This window comes from Alligator mississippiensis, chromosome 5, assembly GCF_030867095.1.
Source record: "Alligator mississippiensis isolate rAllMis1 chromosome 5, rAllMis1, whole genome shotgun sequence".
In the NCBI taxonomy this organism is placed as follows: Eukaryota; Metazoa; Chordata; order Crocodylia; family Alligatoridae; genus Alligator; species Alligator mississippiensis.
In genome coordinates this window covers 198,155,418-198,168,462 of record NC_081828.1, presented here as the reverse complement: position 1 = coordinate 198,168,462, position 13,045 = coordinate 198,155,418, and the positions used below count along the sequence as shown (strand labels likewise).

The window sequence follows — 13,045 nt, the reverse complement described above, 5'->3', positions numbered from 1 at the left end:
CATCCCAGCCCTGCAAGCTGCCTTTTCCCGGGCCACAAAAAACCCTTTGCTTCATAGGCCCTCACCAGTTCTGCTGGCTTGGTAGCCCCTCCACCCCAGTATCAGGGCAAGGGTTCCCTGTTACAGTGAGTTATAAAGGATAACTGCAAGTTTAAAATCTCATATCTCATTACATGACTTTGCACAATGGGCTTCTTCCAGAGACGACAACAGTTCTGCCATTATTGCCAGACCAGGTAATTCCTGAGTATCCTGGGAAAAGTTTTGATTTCATAATATGACTCTATAAGAGGTCCTGCTAAGCAAACATTTAGATTTTTATCCCAAATCAAACTGAACCTCTTAATTCCTTGGGCTCAATATTCTCCACCAAAGTAAATGGAAGACTTTCTATCAAGTTTCAATGAATTTTATTCAGGATGTTATTCACCCTGGCTTCAGGGCAGTCTCAAGAGTGAGAGAAGAATACTACATTTGTGACAGACACCCAAATTTATACAGCACCTTGAAACATTTCAATTCTGTGGCATACTGACTTATGGGAGTTTTTTCTTTGTTCTGTTATCTTAACACTTTATGCATAAATACATCAAGCTAGGATGATTTCTACCATTTTATCAAAGGTCTGAGCAACAACCTTTTTTTTTTTTTTTTTTATGTTTAATAGTAGCAGTTGCTCCTAAGAAAACCAGATATTCTCTTTGTTGTTACTTAGTCAAAAAAAGAATTACTTGTCTTAGAGTCTTTCTTTTTCATTTCAGTTTCAACTTAATATTATTCCCAGTGGGAATGTCTACATGTGTTTTAATGTGCATTACCCTATTTTAATACACATTAAAGTGTCACCAAAAAAACTCATGCTTTTTAGCTAATTCACATTAAAATAGGCCAATGTACATTTTTCTAGTACCTCAGGGCATTTTTATACCTCCTTCAGGAGTTAAAGCGCCTGGAGCATCTCATGTATTAGTGTTCCTGTTCTTCAAAATGGTAGCGGGGCCACAGCCTAAAGCTTGTTCGATGAGCTTTAGATAAAGTGCCCTGCCACCATTTTCAAGAGCAGGGATGCTAATCTAGGAGGTGCAGAGCCTGGTTGGAGCATGGCAATTACCATGCTTCAGCAGACTCAATTAATCAAATCTGTTCTGACACACCGTAATTACTCTGCATTGGAGCAGCCTCCGGGCTCATGTACAGGCATCCTACAATGGAGGTACTAGATTTAATGCACATTACCTAAGGTGCATTAATGAACATGTAGACATGAAGTGTCTACCCAGTGAGACCTAAAAAATATCTATCCAGAGCTCTCTTGGTTTGATAACAATTAGAAATTAGACTTTTCCGCCACTTTAATTACATTTATTTTAACTGAAAGCCCAGGATTTTTTCCTTTACTGCATCCTCAAACCTTCAACTCCTTTTACTGAGGGTTGATGGTTTTTAAATATCAGCATTTGCTTGACCCTTTCAACATAATGTCTCACCAGATACTTTCAGGAACATCAAAAACCTTTATTGTGAAGTGAGTGCTAACACAGGCAATTCAACTTGTAATGTCTACTAGGGCTCAACAAACATTGAAATAAACAGTAATTGCTGCACCCATTTTTAATGTGTGTTACTACTGCTGTTAGCTAGAACTTTCTTTTTGTGAAACTGATCTCCATGATTGTGTCAATTTTCTGGAATCCACAAAGGAGAAATAGTATGTTGCTTGTTTTACAACTGTAATAGTATGTTGCTTGTTTTTCAAACACTTTGTGACAGAGCAGTGTGTAAGTGGATTGTGTAAAGCTAAAGGAACCATGGTGGATCACTCCCAGTGTGGAACAGATTAGTAGATATGTGGCATAAAACAACAGATAGTCCTAAACTGAAAAATTCAGATTCAGAAACAAGTCTCTTCAAAATCAGATGCGTCTTAATAGTGGGTGCTTGGGTCAGACTCATTGGATGATTTATTTTTTTTTGTGGTAAAAAGAAAATGGTCTCAAATGTGGTACAGTAACACTCCTTAGATCTGGCCAGTTTCATCGGGGGGCTCTCATTCTAATCTGTAGATTAGCAGTGCCACGCAGTGCTAATATATAAATTAGTAGCACTGAGCGGGATTATATCTTTCCAAGGAGAAAATAAGCGAGTGTGTGTACAGTCATAGGGCGTTTTTACAAGTGCTCCGTGGTGGAGCTCTGACAGCCACTCTAATTAAATCACTTGGTGTCACGTGTATTCAGCGTCCTGTGCTTCAACATGGCAGCGGAGGCGCTTTAACTAAAACTCATTTGATAAGGTTCAGTAAAGTGCTCCCACCATCATTTTGAAGAGCAGGGATGCTGAATACACATGATGGGGAGGCTGCTGGAAATTGCTAATTAGCATGTTCCAGCATACTCTATTAATCGAGTCTTCTCTGATGCATACTAATTAGAGAAGCATCAGCAAAGACATACAACATATGTATAGGTACCTGTCATGACCTAAAGGTCTGATTTTTTGTGTGTGCTTCGGCACTCGAATTATCTCCGTGGGTTTACAGCTTCATTGCACGAAGGAGTTCTGCTGCGCAGAGAACCTGCATGCAAAGGAGTGTTCCCGCCACTTTGCAGTGGTCTTTGCAGGGTGCATTTCCTTTGCAACACAGAAATGCACGGTGCAAAGATTTCCCACTCGTCCCATTCACACGTGGCGGCTAGTGATTGGCCTGCTAGCTGTATAAGAGGCTTGAGCAGCTTCCGCCCAAGCCGAAGAGGACTCTGCATCCATCTCGTGGGGACTCTGGGTGTGCGCGGCAGGGTAATAGAAACCCTGTGTGCTGCTCAGAAGAGTTTGGCGGCCTGATCCACCGCCCACCTCTTCCCGTCTTCGAACGGAGCCTACTATAAGACGTATCGACAAGTTTAATGCGCGCTTGTCCTGGACATCCGGAGTTCTGTCTGCGTGGAGCCTAGCAAACTCCACGTGTGTTCGTGTTTTGTCTGCGTGGAGCCTAGCAAACTCCATGTGTGTTCGTGTTTTCTGTTGTAACAGCAACTTAAGCAAGTTCTCAGCCTGCACCGCGACCATCTCGGTGCAAGTAAAACAATCTTAAAATCAACCGTTACGTGTCTGTGCCTAATTCTAGCTCGGCGACCTCCCTCTCCGACCCGGCCTGCCCGGGCTGCTGGCCACAGCCCGCGTGCAGAGCGACGAAAAGGGCCCAGGGTCTGACCCGGCCCGCACAGTACCCATAGTTGTTAAAAGGACAGAAGTAATTCTCCCAGTAGAAATACAAGGCCTGTATGTGGCTTCTGTCTCAGTCTAAAGCAGTCCTAGACAAGTCTTTTTACAAAGAACTATAAATTATATCACAAGGAAACATGGGAACAGAATATCAGATTTTGACCAAGCATCAATAGGATGGTCTAGCTGCCCTTGCCCTGCTCTCTGCCCAGTTTAACAAATGTGAACAAGTGATTTGCTGTGACAATCAACCCTGCAAAGTCCTGTTCTGAACAAATGTCAAACATTCTGCTCAGGAGATACTGTTCCTAACCGTCCTGGCTCACAATTGCCTGCTTTAGTTATTAATTCTACGGTAGGTGAATCCGAGAGATAAATTTGGTTATAGAAGATTTAACAGAGGTTACATTTATTAACCCTTATTTAATCATCTCAGCCAAGCAAACAGCTTGATCAACAGCATAGCGCTATAGTTCAATATTTACACCTTGCATAAAAATATGGTGTTTAATCTAATCAACTTGGCCAATACTGAACATGCCACATTAAATGTTTGCTCTTCAAATCTGGAGTTCATTCATTCTGTCACTCTAATTCCTGAACCCAATTTGAAAATAGTTTGCATTACATGCTATCGTGCAGCTTTATGTGTTTGCCTACTAAACATGGGTTAAATGACCTTGTCTTCTGAATGTGACATTGTTAAAAATCAAAGAATAAATGCAACAGTAATATCGGCTAACAGAAAAATGAATGAACTGCTAACAGAAAAAGGGAGACAAAATATCTTTGTGTGTGGGGTGATTCATTTGTGCTACTAAATATAAGCTAAATACAAAGTAGCAAAACCCCATATTTTCTCACATAATATACACCTTTCCCCCCTAAGCTCAGCATCCCCCTTTTCAAAGTGGGTTATTATTTAAGCAAGAAACTAATTTTTTTGCTGGAAAAACAGCACCGCTGGAGACACCATGCATGCTTTGCAACTGCCAAGATGGCTTCTACTAGTATCTGTACTCATCAAACTGAAGGGGCAGAGTCTTGTGTTAACCCTCTCAGCCATAGCTATTGCTTGAGCACTGTAGCTTGTGCCAGAAGTGAGATACTGGTAGTATCTTGATGAACCTTGTAATGTGGAAGGAAAATATTTTTTACTTACATAAGGCACTACTTAAAGTAAAAAACTAACCATCTTGCTACTGTCCTTGGAAGGTTCTGGGGCCTAACTTTGTGTGTCAGAGGAAATTCTCCTGGGAACAGTGTCCAGAAAGTGTGGTATAACAAGGAACAATCCTGATGCCACACTTTCTGGGCACTCTAGAAATTCAGTTTCCAGGAAGACTTACTCGAATCCTCCCTGCCTACGGTCTCCATTCTAAACCCACTAACCCAAACATGCCCTGCATCCCCCTGGCACCCAGAATGGGATCACAAACCTAACCCCCGGCTTTGATTAAACAAACACAGGCCGTTCACCAGGTATCCTAAGTGGCTTCCCTACTTCCCATAAGTTACTTCATACCTTAAAGTGAATACAAATAAAACCATCACATAATGCAAATTAAATAACTCACCATCCCACCCCTCCTCCACCCGTGCAGGTACCTTACCATAGGGAAAAACCCACCCACTGCTAATTGTCTAGCCTACTCAACCCCTCTGGGATACCTTACTGTCTACAGTTCTACAGGCTTCCCTTACACAGGTCCTCTCCCCCCTGTGATATGGGCTAGACTGACTCCTCAGCCAGAAGCCTAGGTCTGCCCTCTTCCAGTTACCTTACCCCTCTCTCATAAGGGATTCTTCATTAAGTAGTATAGTGGCTTGGAAGGAAAGATGTTTTATACCAATGATATGTAAATGTGTACAAGGTATAGCCCCTGTTGCTTCAGAGGGTGAAGGCTGCAAGTGAGAAGTTCCAGACAGCAAAGCTATACAACTGCAGTACTGTGGGTGGCACCACTACAAACATGTAGTCTGTTGGGTGCAGACTGACAGCTGCAAGCCACTATACTAGTTAATGAAGAATCCCTTATGAGACAGAGGTAAGGTAACTAGGTGAGGAGTCAGTCTATTCATAGGAGGGGAAGAGCTGCATAAGGAAAGCCTGAGAACTGTAAACAGTAAGGTATCCCTAAGGGGTTGGGTGGGATAGATAGCTAACAGTGAATGTTTTTTTTCCTGTGGTAAGGTACCTGGGGTAGGGAGGAGTGGCGTGAGTTATTTAAGATGGCACACGTGTGTGTGTACACATATGCGCATGTTATATTATTAAATAATTGTATTTCAGATCTATATTAGAGCTATCAGTTGCAGTTAATGAGCACAATTAATGCAAAAACAAATTAAAACATTTTATTTTTTTAACGAGCGTTAATCGCACCCATTCTGCCCAGGGGTGGGCAAAATAGGGCTGGTGGTGGCTGGGCAGAAGCTGCTGTTCAGTGCAGAGGAAAAGTGGCCCTCCTCCTCCTTGTTGGCACTGGATTTATGACTCCATTACCTCGTTCCGAGTGGACCCAAACCCTCAAACTGACCACGGCCTCTCCATTCGATAATAGGTCAATTTTACTGATGCACAGTGATAGCAGATAAGAATAGTGCAAGTAATTCTATATCTGCCAGTCCCAGGGGTCACAGAGTCAAGGTACGTCTGGCCGGTATGCAAGCTTCACTCTGAGAGTCTCTCTTGAATATCAGATGTCAGCAGCCTGGAGGTCGAAGCCCCCCTCCACCCCCCACCCCTCCCCTCCATTGGGGTAGGCGGGATGGGCTAGTGGTGTGCGCTCTGTCCACAGTGGCCTTGGGTTCCCTTCTTGAGAATGCTCTGCTGCTCTGAAATCCCTCCTTTTGTATCCTTTCTTCCTTCTGATGAGTCTTCATCTTTGGGCATTACAGATTGGTCTTCCTATAGCTGTCATACTGTCTACATTTTGTCATGTCAGCATATTCCTTTGTTTCACAAACCCATCACATGCACACATCCTAATTTGTGCTTTATCAGTTTCTCCTGATTTGGACCATCAACCAAAGCTGGAAATCTTAAGGGCATTTTCTAGCCACCACCCCACACTGCTGCTGGGCCCTTCTTGCTGCAGCTGCCCAGAGCTCACGCCCAGGCTGCCCTGTAGTACCTCTCTGCCACGATCACCACCGCCTCTGGGCCACCCAGCAGGGCAGTGCTGGCAGTGCAGAGGAACCACATGCAGCCCAGGTGCAGACTCTGGCTGGCTGCAGCAAGAAGAGCCCATCAGCAGCAGGGGAGAAGCCACTTTTCCCCCACACTGAGCAGCAGCTTCTGTCTAGCAACCACTGCTGCTCAGCATGGGCAGGTGAGTCTGGAGCAGGCACAGGGTGGGCTGGGGTTGGGGACATGTGTGCAGATTCCAGCTGGTCTGCTCTGGCAGGGGTATGGAGCGGGTGCAGGGAAGGCCAGGATAAGGGTTGGGGCTAGGGGGTACGTACTGTTGGTGGTGGACAGAAGGAACCACAGGGCGCATGAGCTCCGTGCTGTTGGATGTGGGTGGGGGGTGCTATATATAAAATGGCTCTGGGATCACTGCATCTTACAAGGAAAGATGTATATTATGGACTATTTTATAAATGGAGGAAAAGAGAAGAAAGAGGTATCAGTAGACATTAGACATGATAGAAAAGACAAAGAAAATGAATGTCTACTAGGCTGTATACCTGAAGATACAGAGACCCACACTATCACACAAGCTATACAGAAACAAGATCTCCCGATTCCTACTCCAATGCTATATACAATGAGATATGTAGAGTCTGGTACGCACTCATTTTCTTTGTATTTTTCCATCATGTACATTGGTGCTTCATTCTTTTCCTCATCTCCATTTAAAAAATATCTCACTATTAAACATGATGAAATATTTTACTGTTAAGCATTTAAGATGAGATAAATGATGGTTCGAATGTTGATGCACAAAGGTAGATCAGAATCTTAGCACTGTTAAATGGTTTCTGAGCCAGTAGAGCATAGCAGCAGTGCTATAAAGTAGCACTCCCTGATGGATTGTTAGCAATACCCTAACTCTTTTCAGGACAATAATATTGACTTCACATTAGATAAACATGAATCTTCCAAACAAGAGGTGAATACACAGGAATAGGCCTCTTCTTCGTGTCTAGCAGTTAAAAGGCAGCGGGACACACTCTATAGAGTTTAATTTTAACTGTAATTACCTTTCCCAGTGAAGTGCAGTAAGGTAACAAATGAAGCGCAGTGCTGCAACACAGGACTCTAAACAGAGAATAGAAGAGGTCATACCCTTTACCTTGACAATTTTTGTTTTTAACAAAAACCATTATTAACAAAGCACAGACATTAAATGGCCCCCAAGCTTTCAAAGAGAAAATAAAAGTGAAATTCAGCAAGGTATTGAATCAGTGGTTGTAGCTGCTCTAATTTGAGGTTAAGTGTTGTGACAGTACAAGCAAAAAGAAGATCTTTCCACTTTATCTTTGGGCTACCAAGTTCAGAGGAACAAATTCGGTTACTCGAAAGGCAGTGGTAAAGGATTTACGAACGGAAAATATACTTATTAATTTCTCCAGTTGAAGTCATAAGGCATCAAGAGGCTGTTAAACGTATAAGATCATTTTTTTATCCACTAAAGATAATGGGCCAGATTCTTCACTCAAGTACAACAGTGTAAAATCAGCATAGGGTGAGATTTTCCTCCAAGTTCATAGCTCTTTCCACATCATTCATTACAGCCATCTCCGAGCGGAGCACTGAAGAATATAACAGTTTGTGATAACAACACCAGATCCATAAATTAAGATTTGCTGAACTTCACTACATAACCAAAACCATTTGTTACTCCTCACTGGTTCAGAATTAGAGCAGTGAATATTTGGGGGAAATTGCTCTGAAAGCATTTCAAGATAGGAATTATGTGTGTGTGTGTCTCTCTCTCTCTCTCAAAACCTGCAGTGTGGCAGGCATACTTTACAGCAGTGGGAGCCAACCTCCTCAGCAGACATGCCGCAAACTAGCCCCGTGATGTTCCCAAGTACCACTCCAATCACCTTCCCCTGCCCTAACTGCTGCTCTGTTATCTGCTCCCTGCCCCATCTGTCATTGCACCTATCCTTTTCTTATTTGTTGCATGCCACACACACATGCTGCCCATGCCACTTATGGAAGATATACCACAGGTTGGCCATCCCTGCTGTTAAACAGTCTACAATATCACAGGTTATTATTTTTACCTTACTGGTGGTAATGAAAACTCCAATAGAATTTATTAGAAAATGATAGCATTTCTATAGGTAGAAGATAGGGCAGTGGGCACCCTAGAGGTTAACTGGTTCAGACTGGCATGAACTTGTGTAGGCAGAAACCTATTTTGTCATACTCTATAGGCAAGTTTCTGTAGCTACTTACTCTGTAAATCTAAATGGATTTCTGTAGATTTTACTCTTACACAAATTCCTCACCAAAGGGACTTATTCAAAGCTTGACGAACTCTTTAACACACAAGAATATAGGACATATACAACTAAACAAGCAGCAACACCAATTCTTCACCTCCCCCATTACTTGTCATGTCACCAACATGGCCATCTCTTTTCCACAGGACAGAAATCTGCCTTAGCAACCACAATCTTCTACCAATCCCCGAACACAGAACTCTAACTTTGCTATAGGTTTCTATCAGATCATTGAAAAATAAATTTCTGGAGGACACAATACTGCCATCATTTCTGGGAATGAAGACTGGAAGATGGTCATATAGATAAACTACCTATTGGCTTAATATTATTTACATAAGTTTTGCTGCAGACCCGTTTCAGACTTCTTTTTTTTTTTCAGTTGTGCTTAAAATAGTTCCTACAAATAAATCCAGATTTATTTTATTCCTCCTCTCAGTCTCGTTTCCCTCATAAATCTCACCCTTCCATTCACTGAAGGTGGAGGCAAGCAAGATATTTCCAACAAAAATGAAAATGCGAAAAAGATTATTTTACAATATGATTACCTGTGAATTTGAAAATGGTCTGATAAAATGTGCATCCTAAAGGCACACCTTGTTAAGTGTAATAGTTTTCTAGATGAAAAATGAATTATTATTCCATTTTCACAGAAAAGACTAACAAAACTTCATGAGCTTAATGTGTTTTATGAGTGAAACTGTAATTTTTCAAATATTTCACAGTTTATGTAGGAACTAGCAGAAATCAATTTTTTAAACATTCTGAAAATTCAGGGAAAATGTTTAACCACTTCATTCTAGTAACACTCTTGCTTCTCTTTATTCATGCCACAATATTCCCTACAGTACCCCCATATCCTCTAATATTCCAGTTGTTCAGAAAGCAGCTGGAAATGTTGAAGGTAGAGCAGATAATGAAAGTAGGATTTTGAAACACCAAATGGGAAAAGCATTTAAAATAACCATGAAATCAAGTAAAAAAAGCATCTTTGCATTTATGCAGCACCAATCACACCAGCATTTCAACAGGCTTTACAGATATTTATTAAATCTCACAGCACTCGTAATAAATGTAGATTAGAAACTAGCAAATGAACACACATAATAAAATCATATCTTTATTATTAAATATTGATTTATATATGGAACTACAATTATGAACAAGAGATCCCTAGATAATTCTCATTACTTTGCTTGCTGGTACCTTCAGACATACTAAATATATGTGGTCAGATCCTCAACTAATGTAAAGCAGCATGGTTCCACCAACTGCATTAACTTATACCAGCTGAGGCTATATCCTATGTTCTTTATCATTTCACAAAAGGCATCTGCACACTGCAGAAAGCCAATATTTAAACACAAGGAGAGAGGAGATTTTCAGTGTATGCACAGCAAGGAAAATTATCAGCTTTTGGATAGTGCAGATTTAAGGGATATATGAGAAGCTTATGAGTGCTGCCGACCTTGTTATATTGCTTTGAAACCTGGACCAGCACCAACATGATGAAGAGCTAGATGTATTAGAAATTGAAGTAAGCTGCAATCATGCAATAAAAAAATTATAGTACAAGGTACAATACAATGATTTTATGAAGCATTGGAAGTATCCAAAATAACTCATCTCAATTTTAACTTACAAGTCATTTCACACAATCTCTGATTATGGGCAAATTTTCTGTCTTTTTTGCGAGTCTGGCAGTTTTGGTCCATGGTATGGTATGACTCACACCCCTCTATTTTGAAACCATTTTATGATACTTTTATGTTTGGATCTTATTTATAAGTTTTGAAAATATATTATTCAATAACTTTTGGTTTAATCCTTTTCAGAGTTTCAAGAGTATTTAACAATAACACTGGGTGGTGCTAATGGGTTGGACTCTAGCCTGAGATGAGAGAAAGAGAGGTCAAACTTGAGAATCAGTCATCTACTATGGTAGAAGTCTATTTGTGGGTGATGCCAAGTGAAGAGGTCACTTCTCTCTACGTATGTGCTTCCCCCTTCTCAGTCATTTACACAGATTCTATACAGAGCTCAGTAGGAATATCCAGATGCCTGCCAGAAAAAGGCAATTATTAAAAGGGGTTCATTCATCATGAAGTTGAATGTATTTTAAGTGTAATCATTTCACACATACACCCCCCCCCCCAAGGTAATTTACTGACCAATTACAATTAATATTAAAAGGTGCTGGCTTTTAACCACCAATTTTGGGTCAGACAGCAGTTTCTGTCCCCACTTATACTGAAAATAAAATAGAGGGAATGGATGATTCAGAAGCAATACAGCTGTGGCTCTGTGGAAGGGCATTCTAGACTCTGCTTTCAACACATCAGGGCAGAGCATTTACTGAGCTGGTTTACAAGCAGTTATGGGAACATACCTTACCAACTTTTTGCCCCTTTCATGCTGCACCCTACTGCCACTATTCCAATCAAAAAGAATGTAAATCTGATTGATTTATTTTTTTACTGAATAGTTTTTAGACTGTCATTTGATAGCTCCCTTCTGGAACACCTTGAAATGTTATGGTATGCCAACAGAAATAATTACAATCAAGGGTTAATACCATGGGGCAGCTTGCACGCAAAAACAAATGCTGACTTGAGCAAATTGTTTAACCATGGTGTAAAACAGGGGTGTATTCTTTTACTTCTTTTGTCACACGTAGTTACTGACTCCATTATGAGGAAAAAAGGTAGACTGTACCACACAGGCTGTGTGTGGCTCAACAGCAGTATTAGTATTATGCCAAAAGTAAAATCTTCTATAAATGACAGTTCAACCAGCATGCAGGCAAGGACTGAAAGACTGTCTAGAATGGCAAAAAAAGATGAACTAATTAGGACGCAAACAAAACAAATCTAATGAGAACTCCAAAAACTCTCAACACAATCATCACATGAGAAAATAAAGAAATGCAAGAGATGAGTCAGTTCACATACCTTGCCAGTAACATGCAAACCAGTAGGGATACCCAGGTGGAGATAACATCACAAATTGGCAAGAGGGTTGCTTGCATTCACCAGCTGACAACAAGACATGGTCACCAGAGCTCTACAAATTAAAGTTCAAATTATAAATCTCCAACTCCAATGTTATTTCTACCTGAGCATATGGATATGAAAGTAAATTTACCCAGTGTCTAGGTAGGTGTCTAAATTCCTTCACAAGTAAATTCCACAGGAAAATATGAGTAATTCAAAAGGATGAATATAAAAAATTCTGAGATTCAGAGTTCTGCAGAAATGAAGATGGAAACAGCTGGGACAAGTTAAAAATGAGTTGGAGCACCTGCTCTGACTTGCATACAATTGGGAAGTGCACAAAAAAATCCTGAAAAAATATCTTACTACTGAAAAGTCAACACAGAAAACAAAGGACATTCAAAGAGTGACCCAAGACAGACAGAAAGAGTGGAGCTTTGTTCTTCCTCTAGAATATTAAAAGGCATGGGAAGGATTCATGTAATTGTAAATGGTGTAACAGCTCTTCTGTGTGAGAGCTTGGACAATATTTCATTAAGTGAAACCCTCATACAAGGACAAATGAAAAAACAAATGACTGAAAGAACGAAAGAATCCACACCAAGGCCCAGAGTCTCTTCCAGGGTTATTTGAATTAGTTAGACTATTTCCATTGATTTCAAGGGGAGTTGGGTCTGCAAATGGTCTGATCAACATTTGTTGATCTGAAGAACTATTACTTTTTTTGAAATGCAACTCAAGTGCGTCTCTCTCCATGGCTCCCAATTTCTGCTTTCCGATTCCTGAGTTCACGCCATTTTTTCCTCAACCGCGAAACATGGATTAGCTTCCCAGCCTTCTTGATGCTTGCCAAGCTGCCTTACTCTGCTCTTTCAAAACAGTTCTAAGCAGCAGGAGCCAACTAGCTATAAACAATATGGTCAACTGCGTGAAGAACACCAGACAGACAATAATATGAAGTCACCACTAACAGAATATGCATGTGATAAATAGCTAAACTTCACAGCCAGCTTTCTGTCTGCTAGAGTCCTTCGCTAAAAAAAAATCCTCCTTCCCACTAGGATTAAAGTCATCCATTATGATAGCATGAAGAAACTACTCCACCAGCAGACCAGCAAGATTTTAATTTTCCCACCCACCCCTCTTTTATTGCAGGGGATCATTGCCACGATGCATGCATCCTGACTTTGTAATTATGCTAAAGTTTTTAAGGTCTGTGCTACTCACAGAAAGGTTGGGGAGAGAGGTGTATTCATGTGTGTATAGGGCCGATATAAGGTCTGTGAAGCTAGGTAAATTAAAGCTATACTGTTAGGAGTCTAAATATGGGTTTAAAAGCCAAATTTGAAGAATGCATTCATAAAGTC

At 40.8% G+C, this 13,045-nt stretch overlaps 1 long non-coding RNA gene across 3 annotated transcripts in view; it reads right to left on the bottom strand.

The window, feature by feature from the left end:
• The window catches only part of LOC106740212 (uncharacterized), a 275,315-nt gene that overhangs the window by 37,958 nt on the left and 224,312 nt on the right, over positions 1 to 13,045 (bottom strand). For 2 of the 3 annotated variants that reach the window (XR_009462707.1, XR_009462710.1), the window contains one exon: positions 7,432 to 7,489. This is a non-coding gene — a long non-coding RNA (uncharacterized LOC106740212). Of the gene's footprint in view, positions 1 to 7,431; positions 7,490 to 9,695; positions 10,747 to 11,636; positions 11,749 to 13,045 lie in introns of those variants that run through there. The other variant, XR_009462708.1, reaches the window with a different exon arrangement.